Consider the following 13,716-nt stretch of genomic DNA (forward strand, 5'->3'; position numbering starts at 1 on the left):
AAAGTATCTCATACAATGGGGCATTGACATGGACTCCCATATTGCACCTGCATTAAAATTACACTTGCAACTCTAATGATTAACAGCATAGTAGAGTAGTTGGTGGCATTTAAAAAAAAAAAAAAGAAAAATTAAGGCATTACTTGCATGCAAAACCTGTTTGTATGTTTTATATGCAAATAATTTGGCTGAATTCATCATGATGCAAAAAGTAGAATTCCTATATAAGCACTTTATATGTCACATTGGATATAAACATATTTATGATTTTGAATATTAATTAAAATGGCATTAAACATCATCTTTCAGTGAAAGACAAAAACTACTAAAAACGAGTTATGGAATTAGTTCGTAAACAATATTTTTGGGGGATTTGGTTTTTTTTGCTTTAAAATATCATTTTAAAGGCTATAATAAATAATGTACTAGAGCATATAGAAACAGTGCAATAGGATATTTGTTGACAGGGAAGTTTATTTTTTTAAACCTAATTTATAACACAGAAAGACCAATTGAAAGTAATTATGTTTGACTTATGATAATGTAAATGAAAAAAGTGCTATTTTTAATATTCCTTGTAATGTGAAATCATACTTGATCCTAGAGGATTGTGATTGCATGAATTCTTCTTTTGTTTAAAAATAGGCATTGATATATGAAAAACTGGCAGCTTATATTTAAAAAAATAAGATGGCAAGACTATAGCAACTAAATTTATTAAATTTGTCTTTCTGTATAATACTAAAAGGGACTGTAATGTCTTCTTTGTATTTTGGAATCATTCTAATTTCATGGATTAGTAATGAGTAATATATCGAAAAGTCAAGAAAAGATTAAAACAAATCCTGTATCAGACGTTCAGGAATTCATTATACTGCTATTACAATAGACTTCTGCATTTTCCATCAATTAGCTTTAAAATGGGCTCAAAGTTTTTATTTCACCATTTCTTTACATCCTAAGCTATCAATAACACAACACATATTACTAACTTACTAAAAAGGCAAACTGCACACAATCTTTAAAAGAGTAGCTGTTAATAATAAAATATTGTAACATTGCAGTTCATTTAAATGGCAAATTTTGCCAAGCATTTTGTGTGGATTGTCATAATTTAATTGCCTTCTACTTTATCATATTTTTCAAAAGCTGAAAGACAGAACAGATTACAAGTCTTTAAATTCACAAGTTCCATTGAAGATAATTCTCTTTTAAATGGAGATAGGTTAAAATCAGATGCAGAACAGTGCAGGGTTAAATCTTTAATGGGTAAGGCAATGGAAATTCACACTCATCTCTGCCCTCCCTGAACTTTTTTGAGCTGCAAATTAAGAGAAAATCTCACAGAAACAACCATTAGCATGAGCAATTGCACTCTCATTAGTATAGATGGGAATTATGCCATTGATACCAATGTAAGAAGGATTCAGACCTCCTAAGTGGTGCTTGAATCTTTCCCTTTCCCCATGTCAACGAAATAGTGAATTAATGTCTCCTAGCATATATTTCATTTTGATTGAATATGACAGTTATTGGATAGTAAACTCAGGAGTTTTGAGATCTAATAGAGTAATAGCTTTCCAATTATGTGTGATTTTCAGACTGCATGTGTTCTGTTCTAAAATTCAGATGAAATTCTCATTGCTATGAGTGGGAGCTACAAGCATATGTCATTATTAGGACTGTAAGTAGGTTAGTGCATTTCATGCATTGTGCACTATACAGGGCTTTTTGTCCACATTCTGTATGTAAATGAGTCCAGACTGAATACTGACTCTATAGACTTTGAACTTCAAGAAAGAATTGATTTTGGATCCTAATGCAGACTGTCATAAAATTTGTGCCTGCTGAGATCTAAAACAGGAGCTAAACTAATGTGGGTAATTGAAAAAGAATTCAGATCCAATTTTTATGAAACATCTTTTCTTTTATTCTGTGGTGTTATTTCTTCCAACTGAGGACCATCCAGCTCTCTGTGGTTCCAGAGAGCTGCATGTTGCACAAACTAGTAGACAAAGAAAGGAGAATTTCATATTTGATATTGTATATTCCTCTGAATTTGCTCAAGGCTAATATTGCATTCTTAACAAGAGAAAAGATGCATTCCTTATGTTGAAAAGCTAACAATTTGCAGCTTTGGAGATGCTTTAACAAGTACACAGATTTAATGAAAAAGATAAAATTAAAAAATATTTGGGTTTTGGAAAAGAAAGCTACTGATTAAGCACTTTTAAATGTTGACAATAAAAACATCAATGTCTTTAGAAGGACAGCTTTTCATGACTTGAAACCTTCTCCTGTTTAACGATCTCTCCATAGTCCCAAGATCGCTATTCCCTCAACCCATTCGCTGTTTTGTCTGCCTTTTCCACTTAAATACTTAAATACTTAAATACTTAGAATGAGTTTTTGAAGGTAAGGAAGTATTTAAAATAATTAATTGTCATCAGTGCTAGCTGTAAAAGAATAGTTCTTGTTAGGATATATTATCACAACTTCTTTTGCCTTTTTTTTTGTTGTTGTTGTTTGATATTTGTTTTCTATTTAAGGATACTGGAACATGCTAAAACATTAAAGTGCTCCCACTACACTTTCTCATGCTTTCTAATAGTGAGAGCAGAAACAGCAGGGAAGAAACTATGACAAAGTAGTAAAGAAAACCATACCTTTCTGAAATATAAGTATACCTGCCCCAAATATGTCATTGACAGTGGAAACAATCTGCTCATTTGTCAACATAGCTTCACTACTTTGACTGTTTTGGCCTTCACATAGTGCAGTCGGAGTATCAGTAATATCTTGAGTGCAGTGGATTATTTGTTTATTCTTCAGAATTTACCATAGGAAGGAGATATAAAAAGTGCCCTTTAAATAGGAGACAATAAATTTTTCAGTAGCCTAACCCTACAACTCCTTGACCAAGTGAAGGACCAAAAAAAAGAGACAAATTGTCATTTTTGTTATTTGAAATCAAGGGGTTCTTGAAGAATCAAGAACAAACCTTCTCACCTGATCATAGGAAATACAGTGTTCCTGAATATTTTTGTTCATGAAACCTGTCCTTGTTTCAAACACAAATGAACCTGCATCTCAGTTTATTGCCAGGCAGACGATGAAAAGCAGGGAAAAAGATCTGCAGCATTTCTACAGTTGAAGATCTGCATGACTTTATGGGTGACTGAATTGTGGGGATCCCCTCACCTTTTTGGTTGTACATTTTTCCAAAGCACAGGTTGCAGATGACACTGCTAAACATCTGGTGAGGAAGCTAGCAAGATCAAAACTACCTGCTGCATCTGAGAGGTCCCTAAAAGCCCTCACAATTTCTGAAACTTCAAAGTGTACCTGTTTTTGTAGCAGACAAAAGCATGTGAGGTTTTTGTCTGCCCTGAATGACAGCTTTCTCAGGGCATTTTTTGCAATCTCCTTGTGGAGATTGCATCTTTCCCTATATTTCTTATTGAAAGTCATACCTCACTCATTTTAAGTCAGAGAAAAGTTATGAAGATCTGACCTACCAACAGAGCTTTCTCCTCCTATTTCTAAAGCCTGATTAAATATGTCAATGCCACACAGGACTACCACTGGGATGGATCCCAGCTTTGTTTGAAACATGTCTCCATATTTCTCTCTTGATTTTCTTAGTATTACATAAAGATCATCTCCAAGTTGCAGTAAGTTTCCAGTACTTGACCTAGGGTTGAACCCAGAGGCTTCTTCATACTTTTCTTACCTGTCTTCTTCCACTTTGCAGCAACAGAGACACCTACAAATGCAAGCAGTCCTACCATCTCGTAACTGTGCAGCAGTGCTGTGAATATTTCTGTTTATGATAAATTCCAAAATAAAAAAGTATTCAACACTGTGTGTGTCATGGCACACACAGACCAGCTAAGAAGCACACACTTTTCTAAAAGAAAAACCTAGCTACTACCAGTATTGATTATAATTCTGTTATACTTGATCAAACTCATCCTACATTAGGAAGGTATCTTATGCACCGCATAAAGCCCTTGAAGTCCCCTCTACTTTTTATGGTGCTTTAAAGCTAAAAATGAAATCTACCCCCTTCACTCAGGCTTCAGTAAAAATCTAGCTCCTTTTATGATTTGTTTTGTTTGTTATTTTAGAGTACAGGAAACAAAGAAAAAAAGAGCTGCTATAAAAGAAAGGACAGTTTTGCATGTAAATATAAACTATATGTTTTTGGAAGAGGAAATGTAGCAGAAGTTACCATTAGGTATAGGTGCATTGCAGATTTCAAGTAATAGCTGGACTTATAGATGTTATCTGCTACTTTCATTTTTATCAGGATTATACAGGCACCACAAAGGGAAAAATTGATACTCAGTAACACATTTGTAAGAATCTTCAGCTGCCTTTGCATCTGAAGATGTTGCTGATGAAATACCATATTCATTAAATAATGAACAATTTGCTTGAATCTTTTTCCACTGTATAACTCACAAATGCACATCAGAAGCACGTCTGTTCCTGTAGACAATTGTCCCCCAAAATATATACTACATATTCTTTTATTTTTCTTTTTTTAAAGTTAAATGCATTATTATTATTCCTCTCAGTGCTGCTGAAATTGCTATTCATTACCATCATATTATCTTTTTTATCAAAAATATATGCAGCATATGCTACATGTATATTTTTTTGCTATTATTATACAATAGTTCAGTAAGAAAACCATGAAACTTTTTAAATGACATGCAATTACAGACTTCAAATTTAACAAACATAAAACAAACACAAGTTCCTAAAATCTTTTTTCTAACTAAATGAATAATTTTTTATAAATATTTCTATTAGTATACTATCATGCAACAAGTAAAATTATATAATTATATAGCATTGAAGAACTATAATCAATAGTTTATGCAGAGAGAAACTATTAAAATCAAATAGTTGTATAAATATGAATAGATTATACATATATACACAATTCTTTGCATGAACAGTTTAGCCTTACCCAGTCTAATCTGAAGAAATTCAGTATTTTAAGTACAATCTGTATTCTCTTTGCAAACTACGACTACTAATTTTTAAAGAGTGAAAATGTCACTCCTGATTCTGTTCTGCTTCTTTTATGAAAGTAGACTCTGTAAAAAAAAATAATTCCTTTTCAGTATTTGAGTAAGAAGGCATATAGACTTGTTGTATTGATGGAAATAGGTTGTACCTTGATATTTACAACCAGTTCCTTCAGAGCTTCTGCAGCTATTTGAGGCCAGACTGAAAAACTTTCACTCTTCTGCTCCTAAATTTCAGGGGAGGAGAAAAAGGGAGGAGTTCGTGATGCCAGAGAAACCACAGAAGACGGCAGTAAATTGCAGAGTATGGAGACTGTAATTCAGACAGCTATCTGCAAAATAAAAGTGTGTTTTGCAAAAAGAGTTTCAAAGAACAGTTTAAACTGCTACCAAAACAGAAAAAGGTAGCAGTAGTCACATTGGCTGCATGATTATCATCTGTCCTGTGTGCTGCATTTCTTCTATATACTTTCTTTTCTATGAAACAATAAGTAAGTTTTGCTTGCATCAGTTAGCTTTTTTCCATCCCTTTTCCTCTGTGTCTGATTTGTAATCATTTTTGTGACACCTAGATGAGAATCTTCAGCCCCCTGGGAAGTGCAGCATGATCAGTGCAGTATCATTTCTGCCTTGTTAAAGATCGGAGTAGAGGCAAGTTATATATGTGGCCTGAAAACAGAAATCTTACTGGATATGTCAGAAACATTGCAGCATAAAGGTGTAAAACCTTGCCGCTTTTCTTTAGAAAATGTCATTGCCACCTTACTGAAAAAAAATGGCAACTGAGCTACCAAAATTTTTTGGACAAAATATTGCAGATAGGGAATTTTGTCTCCCTTTACTATATGTACTCAACCTAAGTGTCCCCTCAGTTGTCAGAGCCATGTTCAGCCTTCACCTCCACTGGGTGCATGCCTAACCAACATACTGCTTTACAAAAATTATTCTAGACAGGTGAACCATATTAAACTTTCCTTCCCTCACAGCAAGAGTGAAAATATAGACTAATGCATTTCCTTGTTTAGTTTGTTCATTTTTTCCACTCTAGATTTGAAAGAATATTGATTTTCAGGAATCCCTAATCCAAATGCTTAATAAGTCAATTTACATGCATAGAGCATATGCAAAAATAGGGCATGCCAAAAGAACGACATAGACGCAGGGATTTTTTGCAGCAACAGAGCTATGCACAGCATATGTGAGCTGAAGTCAGTGTTCCAAGAGACACTGGAGGCAGGAAAATGCCCTAGCCTATAGCGTCTAAACAGTCCCTCAGTCTGAATGCTGTTCTTCCCAAACAGATGTTTTAACCTCTTGACACTGAACTTGGGGTGACCTTAAAATTGGACACAAGGGAAATTTGTGCTTGTAGTTTACCTTTATGGCAGAAAAGGCAGAGTCTAAACCAAAAAACCCCCACTTTTCAAACCATAAGGTAGATCTTAACATGTGCTTGATACCCAATTAAACCATGAGCTGTTCCTGCTGGGATCATCCCGTGTGTGTCCAGCTGCAGTAACACCCCCATTCAGAAAGGCTATGGCTCCCCCTCATGTCCGTTTCCTTGTACTTCATCGGGAAAGAATGTAGTGTGTACCTTCACGTTCTAAACACTTGAGTTTGAAACTAAGCACACTCACCCAGTGTCTGTGCACATGTATTCCACTAAGCACCAAAACCTTTTCTTTAAAAAAAAAAAACAAACCCAAAAAACCGCAAACGAAACCAAGAATGACGCATCAGCCCACCTTTATCCATCACTTGAGGGAAAAATCTGCCAAGGATGACATTCCTTAAACCAGAGGCAAAAGGTGCTGTTCAGGCTGTTCAGTTTGAGGAAAGCCATTGCAAATTTGAAGGTTCTCTTAGGCCTAAAGTACCACCATCTGCCTTTCTGTTCAGAGCCATTTAGACCTCTACTGCCAATCAATAGAAGCCCTTCACTGGAGCCACTCTGACTGGACACTAAATGTATGTCTCCACAGGAGGAGTCTAGGCTCTCCTAGTTTGAATTCCTCATCAGTTTTCATTTGTGCAGATGTTTGTAAATAAAGAAGAGTCTTCCATGAAAAATCACTGCTGAGTCAATAGGAGAAAACTTTGATCAGACTGCAGAAAGATCTGCCAACCACAGTTGAAATCTTCCAACTCTTTTCTTTTATGTCCAAACCATGGTCAAAAAACAAGTTAAGTCCACTGAATGATTGCATCCAAAAGACGTCTGGGACAGTGTGACTAGGACAGTGTTCAGTCTCATGAGTTAGAAGTAGATACGTAATGCCTTCATGTCCTCATGCACATTCAATCTAGGGCAAACATAAAGAATCTCTTTCCAAAGCAAGGATTCAGTCATTTGCTATGAGATTCTGCAGTTAACTTGCACACACCATTTATGCTCTGGCTTACCACCAACAAGGTTTCCACTCTGAACAAATTCATTTTTGGAATGAGAGACATTTTTGAATAAAATGTACTTGTCATAACCCAGTACCTTCGCTTTCCCACTTCATATTGCACCAGGTGTCATTTACAGAACAGATAGGCTGGCAAAAGGCCAGCAACCTCATCCAGCCAAGTTTAGGCTAATCAAACACTAATAAATAATTGAACAGCAACCAAGCAATGAAATTCTTGAGTGATACGTTCAGCTGACACAGCCTTTCATGCCTGTAGCAGTTCCCTGTCACAGCAGTAGGCATGGCTAGTTGGAACCTTTGACTTCTGGCCTCTTGTCTACCACTTTATCTGTGGTTTTCATGAAGCAGCTTACAACTTACGCTGGAGCAGGCCCACCAAGGTAGCTAAAGGTTGCAGCACCTGACCCATGAGGACAGAGTAAGAGAGGTTAGGGAGAGATCCTCCTGCTGCCTTCAGCTATCTGATGGGATGTCATAGAGAAAAGGGAGCCAGACCCTTCTCAGAGGTGCACAGCAAGAGGGAGAGAGGCAACAGGAACACAAGAAATTCTGGATAGATTTCAGGATGAAATTCACAGTGAGGTATTCAGAGACCAGGCTCTCACAGATGCTGTGCAATCTCCATTCTTGGAGATATTCTGAACTCAGCCAGACTGGGCCTGTCTACCTCAACGGGCTCTCCTGTGGGTAAAGGATTGGGCTCAGCCTCCAGAGGTGCTTTCAAACTGAAGTTATTCTGCAATTCTCTGGCTGCAATTGAAATTCCACTGGATGCAACTAAATCCAGTATTGTCAGGTACAACTATTGAAAACCCCCAAGACAGACCTTCCCAAAAATCTGAGGCATATAAACAGCAAAAAAAATTCTGCAAACCATTTTTACTGGAAGCTTTGGTTTTCTATTTTCATAAACTTTTGAAAGTTCAACTTTGAAAGCTTTCTCTGCTTTGTTGATACAGTTAAAATGCCTTAATATTGTCTGATGACAACATGATTTTATAAATACCAGGCTGTTTGTAGGAAGAGATTATTCTGTCAGGAAAGTTCATTGCAAACTATGGTCACAATAAAATCAATGGAATTGACAGCACTGAGTAAGAATATGGTATGAGACTCCTGAGAATGTGCATTGATGAGGTCTCTGAATAGCCCTGTGAGATGCAGACTGACCAAATCCCAAGCCTTAGTATGGTGCATAACATTTTAACAGTGGAATAATTATTAGTTGCAAAGAAACAGTCCTTTAATTCAGAGCCTAATATAAATAGGAATCCTAGTTATAAAGGCTACCTATGCATTATTTTTGGCTTATCATAAACATAATTTAGCTTCACAAAAAAAACATAAACAAAACAACCAAAAAAGCTCCCTAGACATAATTATTCAAATTACAAAGACATAACCCAGATAACTTTCTAGGGTTTGTAATCCCATATAAGTGTATCTAAATGTGTCTGCCAGGTATCCTTGCTTCCTTTGCTTTCTGAAGTGCACAGATTGCCTTCCCAATGGCAGAAGTTTTCTTTAATCGAAAAGGTTAAATCACTGGCTTCTCCTCCATGAAGACTTGTTACTGTGGGATTCTTGCATGTGAAATCTACTTCCAGTTGCAATCATTTTTATTCAGTTTAGCTACTTTTAATTTACTTTTATTTAGTTAATTTCTAGGATTTATTCTATATTTGTTCTACTGCAACACATCTCCTTTTGTTGAATAGAAACACTAAAATGAATAATTTTTAAAACTGAGTATTCTGTAAAAAGTATGAAAAAAGTGTGATTCTCTAGAAAATTTTTTCTTTCATTCTGAAGATTTTCATAAAATGCAAAAAGTTACTCTTTTTTATCTTGCTTGCTTGTTACCAGTGGATTTAATACTACGCATTCAAAATGTGAAATGACATCCACTTTCTGCCAAAAAATTTTGTGTGATGAACTCTGAATGCAGAGTTTTTTACATATTTGAGTGTTTGATTCCTTAATGTATAAACATTTTCGTAGTATAAACAGAGGAGCTAACAAACCTGGTTTTCCTCACACAATCCAGATCACACAAGGGGCTGCACACGCATAAAGATGGAAATAAATGCCACAGAGGGTGCATTGCTGCCTCTATCATTACAAAGCAAGGCAGTAATTTGGCAAAATAAAAACCCCACTCTGCGTTAAGGCATTCCTAAATATCACAATGTTTCTACTGAAAGCTCCCCTCTTGATTGCTAGGGAGAAAGCTACATTTCCAGGCCTACTGGAGTATCAAACCCTACCATGACCCTTCCGGGAATGATGTCACAAGCTGAATCTCATGCCTAGGCAAGATACGAAAGGCTTTGCCTTCATCACAGCTCCTGAAAAACCTGATGACAGTTCCATGGAAGTCATGGGCAGCTGCAGGAAAGATGAACAAAGTTGCATCAGTGTATGTAAATAATTACCGTCATAGTCTATGACCAGTGCTAAGGCAAGTTTTTGGGATAATAACAGCCAGGGTATGAACATCTCTACCTGCAAGGACTTATGTTTTCTCCTCCATACAAGAAGTTATTCTCTGTATCTCATCATCCCCGATGGCAAAAACTGGCATCCTCATGGCTGTGATTTGACAATGAAGGCATGGCTACGAGCATCAAGCATTTTGTGATGGTTTCTTAACACTAGGTCATTTCATTCCCACTTTGGACACATAGACTTCCTTCTGAATATATTTTACAGTATTTTACAAATAAGAAGATGGTTCATAGAAACAAAAATAATATTCTGAAATACAAAATGTATTTCAGCGATTTCGAGTTACTTTTCCAAGTAAGAATATTTAACAATAATGAAAGAAAAATAATCTGCCTGCATCACTTTCTGAATTCCTTATTTGTTTCTCAGCCCATGGAACTCACTTTCACGCAATAATGTTTCTATAAATGCAGAAATTAATTTCAGAAAATCTTAATGAATTCTGTTAGAAGTACAGTTTTCATCTGGCTTATACCTGTACTGCCGAAAAAAAGTAGGCGATGAGGACATTGTCTGCTACAAACAGAGAATAGAAACACACAGATAAAATTGCTGTGGTCTTCCTAGCTGATCCCAAATCCAGGTTACATAAAAATTGAGCTTCACAGCTCATAAAACTCCTTTTTTAAAAAATACCTGTTTAGAGCAGCTGGGTTTTTCTTCCCCCCCCCCCCCCCCAATGGTTTTGGGGGAGACTTTGGGGGGTTAGTTTGTTGGCATTTGTTTGGGGTTGTTTTGTGTTTGTTTTGGTTTTTTTTTTTTCTGCTAAATTTACAGATGTTTGATATTTAGCTTCACAAAATGACTTCCAGCTACAAGATTTTCCCATACAACCCAAGGAAACACATATTTGGTTTGCTGAATATTACTCGGGTTCTGCAACCCATTGGAAAGAAACAAGTTGTCTGGACACATATTGTTCCATCTTTGTTTTGTCCACAGCTTGAAAGGTGAAACAGTAGCAAAACCGTGACTGTAGGGAATATAGTCTCTAAGGGAGAGCAAGGTATGATTAGCACTAGATCCTCGAAGATCCTGTGGATGTGTACGCAGCCCAAATGTAACCTTAAATGCTCTACAGTCCCCCGTGGCTGTCAGCATAGTGGAAACAAGATATTTGAAAGCAGGAGAAAGAAAGGAAAGGAAAAAAAAAAAAAAGAAAGAGAAAAAAAAGAAAAGGAAAAAAAAAAGAAAAAAAGAGAACCTGACATGGTGCCCTCAAAATGGGTCAATAGTAGGCAGAGCGGAGGTGTGGCCAGCTTTTGGGTTATAATTTTATGTAACAGTGATAATATTTGATTGCTGATTTTGATGCATTCATACTGATCAAAACACATACCTCCTGTAGCCCAATTCCTATACAAATAGCCAATAAATTATGGACCCTTATTTTAATGTCATTTTTGCAGTAATCTGCTTCAGGATCCTATACACAGACACAGAACAAGAAATACGTCTCTGAAGACATGCATTTGGGGCTTTTTTCCTTGTGTAATTTCTAGAGTATATTCAAATGGAATTACCTTCATTGTCTCAATTTAGGAAAAAACAGCTATGTCAAAGACCGATCACTTTTTTTGTACACCACAAGGAGGTGTAATTGATCCTTTTTTTGCCTTTTTGGTTTTGTTTGGGTTTTTCTTTTTGCGCGGGGGTGTTGTTGGGGTTTTTTTATTATTTCATTTAGCCTGCCACACTTTTAATGTCAATTAATGTCCCATGAACTTTGATGTTTTTCTTTAACATTTCCTTTTTGGCCTTAGATGAAAACAGATGTAGTCAATATTCCTTTTCTTTTGCTCTTAGCTAATATAACTGTGACCTGTCCTTTGGATAGCACAGCTACATTATTTTTTCATCAGTGTTTCAGTTTCCTTGCTAACCTCACATCTCATGTGCTGCTTGTACTGACACAGGAAGAAAAATAGATCATGAGAAAATTCCCAAACCACTGTCATGATACTGAGATTTTTTTGCTTTTAGAAAGTGGGAAAGTCCCACTATATTGCATTAGTGATAACAAAGGATGAAGTTTATGAGATAATTCTGCACTGTATAGGATAAAGTATTAGCTCAGTGTGAGGAGCATTTCTGGCTGTCAGTTCTGTTGAAGTTATTGATAAAAATCTGCATTATGTATTTTGGATCAGTTGTCATCCATCTTGCTCTTTGATATGGTAGATAAAAAAATACTTTCCATTCCATCTTGGTAGTGTTTATCATCCACATTATGCAAGTGCAATCAACTACTAGTCTGATTTAGTTTAAACAGCATTTATATGTAAAAATATTGCTGTAGCCCATCAGGCAAAATCAGTCATATTTATATTTAACTGTGTTTCTACAATACATCTTGTGTGGTAGGGATCAAATAAACTTATTACCTTTCCTGAATTTTGTCTAACATTCATGATTTTATGGATATGGAAAACACGAGGTCAAAACATAATGTCCCAAAATATTTGCTGCTGATAGCAACACCAATAAGAGTTGAAGACAAGAAGTACCCAAACCACTTTACAGAATCTGAGATTATGTCAGAGCATTCTGTGTCCTTACTGACAGAGTTTTCATATTGATGCACAGTTGCTATTTCTTCAGCTTCCTTGTGCTGACTGCCAAGAATCTCTACTATTAAACTCACTTCCTATTTCTTTTCTCTGTAAAAATGTTGCCTCTTTTCAATCTGAACAGTTGACTGATCCTCAGGATTCAGCAGTTATTTTTTTATTTCACTCATGATTTCCAGTATGTAGAAAACCTGAGGACAGAAGCGGGACTGCTACAAAGCCATTCCTTAAGCATATCTACAAAACCTGCATGGATGTGCTGTTCCCCTTAGAATTTAAGTAATCATTCTTCTGCTCACAATCCCATGCTTCTTTCGGTCAGCACTTTATCCCAAATCTCTTTCTTAGCTCTTCCTTTGAAAGATACACTAACAAGACTAATCTGGCTGAGGAGGTAACATCTTTGTCCCAAAGCTCCCTTAAACAGTGCCTTAGCTATCGCATTTTTGTATCAGTGTTTAGGCCACATTACTCAGTTTCCGTTCACACCTCTCCATGTGTTTGAAGTGTCTTGGTTTTCATTGTTTCAGCTATCTGTTCTCAGAACTGAGTTTTATTGTTTCTTCTATTTACTTTGTGTGAAAAGGCACGATTACATTGCCCTCTGACTTTTAACTCAGTGTTTCTATACAATAAAGTTATATTCCCTTTTGTTCCTTCATCTGTCATAATTTGCTTATTACTAACTTTCTTGATGTTAATAGACTCTATTAAGTCATCCTCCCTTGATGGGAACAAATTTATAGTATTCTGTTGTTGTCAAATTTTATCTTATTGGTTTAAAAAAAAAAAAAGCTTAAGAAAAGCTAGTTGCATTTTTCATGTTCTTATCCTCAAAAGACAAAAATGTATTTAGAAGAAATGTGAATTCTTATTTGCATTTTTAAGGAGCAGGTAATGATCCTGGACATCACCAAAAAAAAAAAAAAATCATTTATCCAGTAAAGATGGGACAAAAACTGAACTCCTAACACCTTGCTGGTGTAGTATTCTGCTCCCTGTCCCTCCATGATAAGTGCCACTCCAAAGACTTCTATGATGGATACCATTTATTTATTCTATATCTAGGTAGTAATGCTGGATCCATCCTTATTACCTGCACTTGTACCACAAGTTGGAGCTGATGAATCTGTTTAAAAGTCAGCGTAAACCTTAATTACTCCCTAACAGTGACAACCA

This window comes from Grus americana, chromosome Z, assembly GCF_028858705.1.
Source record: "Grus americana isolate bGruAme1 chromosome Z, bGruAme1.mat, whole genome shotgun sequence".
Lineage (NCBI taxonomy): Eukaryota > Metazoa > Chordata > Aves > Gruiformes > Gruidae > Grus > Grus americana.